General features: G+C 38.1%; 1 long non-coding RNA gene and 1 pseudogene across 1 annotated transcript; both read right to left on the bottom strand.

The window, feature by feature from the left end:
• Positions 1 to 903: 903 nt before the first annotated feature.
• Positions 904 to 1,815, bottom strand: LOC139113975 (TNF receptor-associated factor 2 pseudogene; annotated as a pseudogene).
• A 462-nt stretch (positions 1,816 to 2,277) lies between these two features.
• On the bottom strand, positions 2,278 to 7,079 carry LOC139115015 (uncharacterized). The gene is made up of 4 exons (XR_011548013.1): positions 6,958 to 7,079; positions 6,074 to 6,172; positions 3,097 to 3,261; positions 2,278 to 2,662 (listed from the first exon to the last, which is right to left on the bottom strand). It is a non-coding gene; the product is annotated as an uncharacterized lncRNA (long non-coding RNA).
• Between the last annotated feature and the right edge of the window lie 247 nt (positions 7,080 to 7,326).

The raw sequence follows: 7,326 nt of genomic DNA, 5'->3' as shown, positions 1-7,326 counted from the left end.
CTGTCAGTCCTCAACAATTATTTGCATCGAGTCGGGACTTGGCCCAGTTTGGATGACCATCTAAACTTGTCTACAGTAGGATTCGACAGCCATCGATAAAACTACACACAAAACAAACAAAATCCTGTTAGCCAGCAAACAACACCAAGCCCCGCTTCAACTTATTTGTTGTCGCCCATACATAATTATTGTTGTGCCGTTATTTATCCTCAGACAAATTTGATTTGCTCTTGTTATTATTGTTTTCGCAATTTCTGACTTATGCTACCACAGAAATACATTTTCGTGAAAAGTCTTTAAAAAGCTGTTTTACCATTTACGTGTTTGAAATTAACATATGTGATACAAGTTATAGTACAATACTTCCGCTCTGGCGCGTATGTAGAAAGCCAAATGCACAGAAGCAGTATACAGAAAGTTCAGCTCCATCGCTATTTCACATGTCATTAAATGTGGCATACCTTACGCTGCACTTTGCTAGTTGAAATGAAATAAGTATTTCCATCCTTTCATCGTACATTACTCTTTCTCTCTAAATATAGTTTTTGTTAAGGCCGGTACTCCGGCACCCGGATGACTTACTTTCTATAAATAGCACTGTTTTCTATAATATTTAGAGTTATCGATTCGTGAAAATGTTACAAGTATATTAAAACAAAACCCTGTAAAAAGTAGCTAAGGTTTTCCTAACCCATTAAATTTCAATAGTCACTTTACCAATTATGACCACGTTGACCAACATGATTCCCGGTGATGGGTTGTTCAAATGCCAAAAGACCGGGGTGCACAAGAAAACAACAACATATATGTATGGGCGCATTACAAATCAGTTGAAATCTGGGCTCCCTGTTGCCTGCTGTTTCCACCTCCGGCACGGGGAGCCCAGGATTGCGAAGGCATGTGCTATATGTCGTGGGTATCTACTATTATCCGAAGGAACGCTGTATCATCCTTGATATAGGCATGCTTACTATCTTCAAGCATACTGAGTGGCATAAAAAGCGGGCATCCAGATGCGATGTTCATGTCTCCCGTCGGTCGTTTGAATGACGACGAGTTTGGATCAGGCCGGAAGGCATCAATCATGTGCTCACGATTATTCTGGTCGATCCACATGAAAGTTACCTTCTGGCGGAATGGCCATCTTAGTATTGCATCAAACTCTCCCTTCATAACGACAAAGAACAACGACACATGATTCCCTTTGCCCATTCCATCGCCGTTCAGATATATGCGGGCGCACAATTTGTATCCGAACTGACTGGAGAAGAAGTAAGGAGAGTAGAGGGACAGCGTGCGGCCGGATATCGCATCTCTTCTTTTTCGATTAAACTCAGATATCTTCCACGTAAGGATACCATCATAGCTAGCCATCTCCAGTGACTGTATGCGTAGATCTTGTTCAGCCAGAGTAACATCTTTTAAAGCAATGATTCTATCCTGTGCCTTCGCTTTCTTCTCCACAGCATCAAGTCTTTCTCGAAATCTTCTGTCACTGCTCATGAACGTTTGCACCATTTCGGCACTCCTCTCTACTTCCTGATTCAAGGTTACGACTATGTTTTCGTAAGTCATCACGTTATTTTCAATTTTCTGGCTTTTGGCTTCCAACTCCTTTTGCGATTTTGTTAACTTTTCTACTAGCTGTTTAAAATTCGCAGTGCTATTAATAGGAGCTTGAGACTCTGCTAGTCTTCTATGATCTTTTAAATCTCGTTCAAGCTGATGTAAAGACTGTTGCGTTTTGCTTATAAGGTCTTCGTGTTGCGGGTGGTGACTTGGAGTCTCGAACATTTCTGGTGTTTTCTTCTGCATGTGATTTAAAGTTGATCAGAGAAGCAACTTGTCGAAAGACGAGGTCCAGGTGATTTTGAATGTGCAAAGCATTATGTTCACTCTCTTTACCGAGCTCAACCTGAGAACAAACATTTAAGTCAAAAATTATTAAAGCCATACTTGACGCTCATATATGCAGAAATTTTAAGCACTTTTAATTTTGAGTGACCTTTGCTCCTATGCCAAAATATGGGCTACCTTCGCTATGTGTATTGTGATGTTCGAAAAATGATAACATGCTTATACAGTTCAATACATCAAATAACCAACGTTTAAGTAGCTACTCAACACAATTGCCGGAGTATGCAAGGAAAATTAACTAGCCAAATTTGTGTTATACAAATGCACATAATCTTTGAAAAGTTCACATTTGAACGTTTTTGGTTTGTAATCAGCTTTGTCTCTATATGTGAGTGCCAAAATGTAACAAACTTGCCATTTTGTCGCATCCAATGACGTGAAATTTACAGCGTTGCATTTTCTTTAGACAATCTCCGCCAACTATGTCTATGTGTTCCTGCATCTGTGAAAGCAAAGCAAACAACTTGATGCATTATAAATTCGTGTTCTTGAAGCACAGAGGTTTGACATATTAACAATGGAAACTACTGAATTTTTGTCACTGTCAACAAAATAGAAATATCCACTTATCTTTGCGATATTATTCGAACTCGGGACTACTTAAAGAGCCAAATAAACCATTTTCTAAAATTAGCTCTCTTAGTTCAAGACATTTTTGTCTCCTTATAGTTACCTTCTTCCGAATAACTTTCTGTCCGCAAAATTCACAGGGCACTTTCATTTCAGGACATCTGGAGAAGTGGTCCTAAAACAAACAAACCACAACACATTTCCTAAAAGAGTTTTGAATTGAGGCAAGACATAACTGTAACTTTAACAGATGTCAGCAAAATACTCACAGAATTGAATAATGTGGCACTGCAGCTCTTAGAAAATTTGGGTAAATATAAACAAAGAAAGCACTGCTTTGCTCATAAAATGAAAGTAATACTTTGGCATATTACCCTTTATTTTCAAAGTGTCACAGTTAAAGGCAAATGTAATTGCAGCTTTACATTGTAGGTTATCATTTTGTAAATGTGTGTGCTTATCAATTCGGATATAAAGTAAGGCTCATAATCGCCATTTAATTTGCCTGAAATATCTACTTCTGTGGAATGTGGCATTACATTAGCAAATTATCTATCATATCTCCTAGTGAAATGTGCATCATTTCATGAAGCTTCAAATAGGGATTACCTCTTTATCTTTGAAGACTACTTGTTGTTTGCAATACTCGCAGTTGACATTTCTGAGTCGGCATTCTGTCCTTAGGTGTGTCTATATATCTTTGCGCTTCAATTTGTCATAACACCCTTCCCTTTCGCAAGAAATTAATCCATGTTTGCAAGTACTCTCATGGTCCTAGGGACAAGAAATTGTTAAAAAGATGATTTTATACCGGTGTTTTTCATTGTATTTCTCCACGCCTAGCATGCTTTCATCATCATCACAGATTATGTCCGAAATTTGTATTATTGACTTTGACTTATCGACGTCTAACGCCTCGTACCGACCTATTTGTCTGTCTTCACCGATGTCTGTACTCGAACTCATATTACACCTACCAAATGCCCGTATTAAGCCGACTAAATTAGTATAATAATTGGTTACAGCTTTATATGAGAAAGATGGAAAATTTAAACGACTGTACGGAATTCGAACTTTGATTGTTATTGATTGCTATCTTGTTCGGAAAAGCTGCAGAGACCTTTTTGAGCTCAGCAAAATCGAATTGAAAGACCTTTACAATCAACACTATCTAAATGCAAATTATATCAACACTATAGCAGAAATAATTGTAAAAAAATGTAAACTAGTCGTACGAGCGGTATTTGCAGTGTTACAATGAAAGCCGTTACCAAGCACAACAAATCAAAAGACTACACCACTCTTAAGGTAAATTTACCAGATAACGCTATTATATGGCTTCTATTTGTACTTCTGTTAATACTGCGTTTTACATGTCAGTAAGAATATATAATATAGTTTGTTAATTATATGGTTATGCTTTTTATTCTGATTGGACGAGCTGGTGTTTACATGTTAAGAAAATGCAAATTCAGGTAAATGATATAGGTTTCGTCCTGTCCTCCTCGTGTATCTAAGCGTTAGCCCCATTCACACAAACGCAATGAAAAAGTCCATGAAACAGACGCAATAAAAAGATCACTCCATTGTTGAAGTTTTAAACTTTCAAAGTCTGCCACAACACATCATGAAAAATCAATCTTAAAGAGACGCTCTTCTTCATTTTCTTGCAGCGCCAAGGGACTGTTCGAAATTGGGTCATGTTTTTTATTTTATTTTTATTTAGTCCATCATTGGACGGATGCTAACCCATTTACAGGATGAGGTACCCGTAACCCACTACTCAAATGCAGCACTGAGGAGTAAAGTGCCTTGCTCAAGGGCATCACACAGTGCTAGAGTCTCGAACTCACCCATCCTCCGAAAGTGAGTTCGTTACCCTAATCACTGGTCCACGGTGCCCCATATCTTTACGGCAGGCCCTTCCACGCATGGGCTTGCAAAAACTTTTTAAATCATTCGGAGTCATCTATTACCATCGGAAAGCATCTTTCGATAACCGTCATTCTAAAGGTGTGAGCCGAAACAAGTTTTATTAAAGTTGCAAAGAGCGGCACTGTACCTGGTCCAGCAACTGCACAAGGGTACGGAGTGGTTCTGAGCTCGGCGGCGGCTGGTAAAAATAAAATCACTAGATGTAAAACATGTTAGTAGCTCGTCTGTTGTGGCAATACGGCATGCCCAGGTAGGAGACATAGCAACAAAAGGCGTGTCAGCTATCGACAATACACTGAAGTTGTGATTCCAATTCAGTTCCTTCTTACAGTGCCTTATTATAGATTGTTGTAGACAGGTGGCTCAATGCAGGTTAATACCTGTTCAGCTTTGTCGATATTTCTCATGGTCGATGAGTTTATCTTCAAACCATTTAAAACGGTATAACTTTGTGTGGAATACGAGTAACTAATGTTTTCTCCAGCTATGTTTTGCCACGATGCAAACATGTTGCAACATCTATTGACTTCATTTCTTCCTGGCCGCCGAGCTCTAGACCACTCCATACTAATGAGTATTGCCGTATTGATGTTGAAGGATGCTCTCTGAGGTAAATGGTGGAGTTGGATGTTTTACTTATCACTTGATTACTATCTCTCAGATAACGATAAGCAAAACTTATTCTCCGAGCAAACTTGTACATTTTGTATTATCCGGACAGGTATATACTTTCAGTGGAAATTTTCATGTGATACAGGTCATTTGTAATATTTACTGACTCAGTAGTAACTCTGTCGTCCCACTCAAACATTCTCTTCGTCGATCAAAATTCTGGAAGGTGTTACCCACTGTCGCAATCTTTGTTGACTTTAATTTCCTCCTTGTAGACCAAGAAACTTTCTGACACAGAGTGTTGATTTTTGACGGTATCGGATTCTTTTCAAGACTTCCAACTTTCCTTACAGATGTTGCTGAACAGAGGCGAGGGATAATGGTATGTCATGTAACTCCGCTCGGCCTTCATCGTGGACGCGCGTTTGACATTTGTACATGTTGCATTGATATTGAGGCAAAATACTTATTTACCAGGTTTGTAAAGGTACAAGCAGCTAGGCTACAAATGTTGCAGTTCCTAGCTTGCCCCTCTCCACAAGTTGCATCTTGCCGCTGCTATTCTTTGTCGACGCTATGAACTGCATCTTTTGCTCATTCGGTTCAGTGGCTTGTGTTTAGCTTCCTTTCTGAATATTTACCTTTTGCAATTAAACTTTTGCAAATTTCCAATAAATATTATTATAGATATCTGTCAACTTAAAGAGTTATCTTTGATGGAAAAAGACCTGTCAATGATACCCTTTAGTATATATTTTATGGCCTTTTCAATTTTCGGTTCGCTAACGGAAGACCGTCTTAGAAAGACAAAAATTACTCCTGAGTGCAAAGGCAAATACGGGAAGTTTCTCCTACTGTAGATACAGACAGTTAATTCACCCATCCCATACTTATTGGAGAAGTTGACAAGAAGAAAAAAACTGAATCTCGCAGACAAACGCAACCTCACCTCTTGACAAATGTCCCACAAACACCAGTACAGACTAACGAACGACGTATTGTAATACCCCTAAAATGGCTTTATGACTCGTACAATTACCTGATAGTCCTCAAAGTATCCTTGCCAGGTGCAATCTGTGTTTGTACATTTCGTTGGTAGACGTCTCATATCTCTCCTTATCGCATTATCTTTATTTACCTAATAAACATAAGATACGTATGCGAAAATATCAAAAACAGCTCTTCACTTCTTTTTGAAGAACGTAATTTCATGACATATATTTACATACGTAACGTTAACACGATTGCAAATGCCCAACACCATAATATATTAATTTTCACCACCTTAAGGTTCCTATATACAAAATAGACACTTTCAGATTTTTATTTTTTTCTAACTTGGTTAAGTCACAAGCTCCAATGAAGTAAACATTTTCTGAAAGCCCTGTAGGAAAATCCGATCGTATACAGTACTAGTTATTAATCTGCATAATAGTCACTTGACAAGTGTTTGCTGAACCTTCAAAAACTCGGTTTTTCCTCCCTTGAGCAAACACTTTCCGAGATTTCAGTTGAAATTGTGCATTGACAAGCCTTGGTAATATCCTTCAAATCCATGTCCGCGATTTTTTCACACGAGTCTCCTTTCAAATTATATGGCGTGACAATGTCCATTCTTTGAAAGAACCTTAACATCTTCAAAAGTGCATAACAAAAAACCTAGGCATTTAAGTTTTCTGGTTTTAACTTTCAATCTTACAAGGGAGATCGTTGAAACGATAGTAAGCTATATTTGTTCGATTCTCGAGACAATAATAAAAAAGTAAAACTCAATGCCTAAATTTAATTTGTACGCTTTTTTATTATATATTATCGGATATTTCTTTTAGGGAACATGATTCTTCATTTCACAGGTCACCGACCACTTTGTGCCTACAAACTATCTACTTTCACGCAAATCTTACAAAATTTCAAACTTATTACCGTTTCCGCAGTGATTATACTTGGTTGAGAATCCTCCTCCAATCTACATACACTGCATTCCACTGACCCATTATTTTCCCTAAATCATCAAGCAAAACAAGACATTGGTGTCATCATCGCAAAAACTACCGTTGACATCCAACCAAATAAGTATAATATATTTTGGTCCCCGAGTAACACAATCGCCAGTCAACCACTATACCTCCCAGTTAGTATCTGCACTGACGTTGACACTATCATTTTCATCATCTTCTACAATATCATTACCGTAGTCAGTAAGACTGTAACATCAAATATTCTATTCAATGTACAAATGTCTAATGCCAAATGGTCGATATTAGGTCAAAGAGTAGTGTGCGTTCGGGTCGT

The sequence above is a fragment of the Ptychodera flava genome, chromosome 16 (genome assembly GCF_041260155.1).
Source record: "Ptychodera flava strain L36383 chromosome 16, AS_Pfla_20210202, whole genome shotgun sequence".
Taxonomy (NCBI): domain Eukaryota; kingdom Metazoa; phylum Hemichordata; class Enteropneusta; family Ptychoderidae; genus Ptychodera; species Ptychodera flava.
Note: the sequence above shows the minus strand (reverse complement) of the source record. Positions and strands in the feature narration are given on the sequence as shown.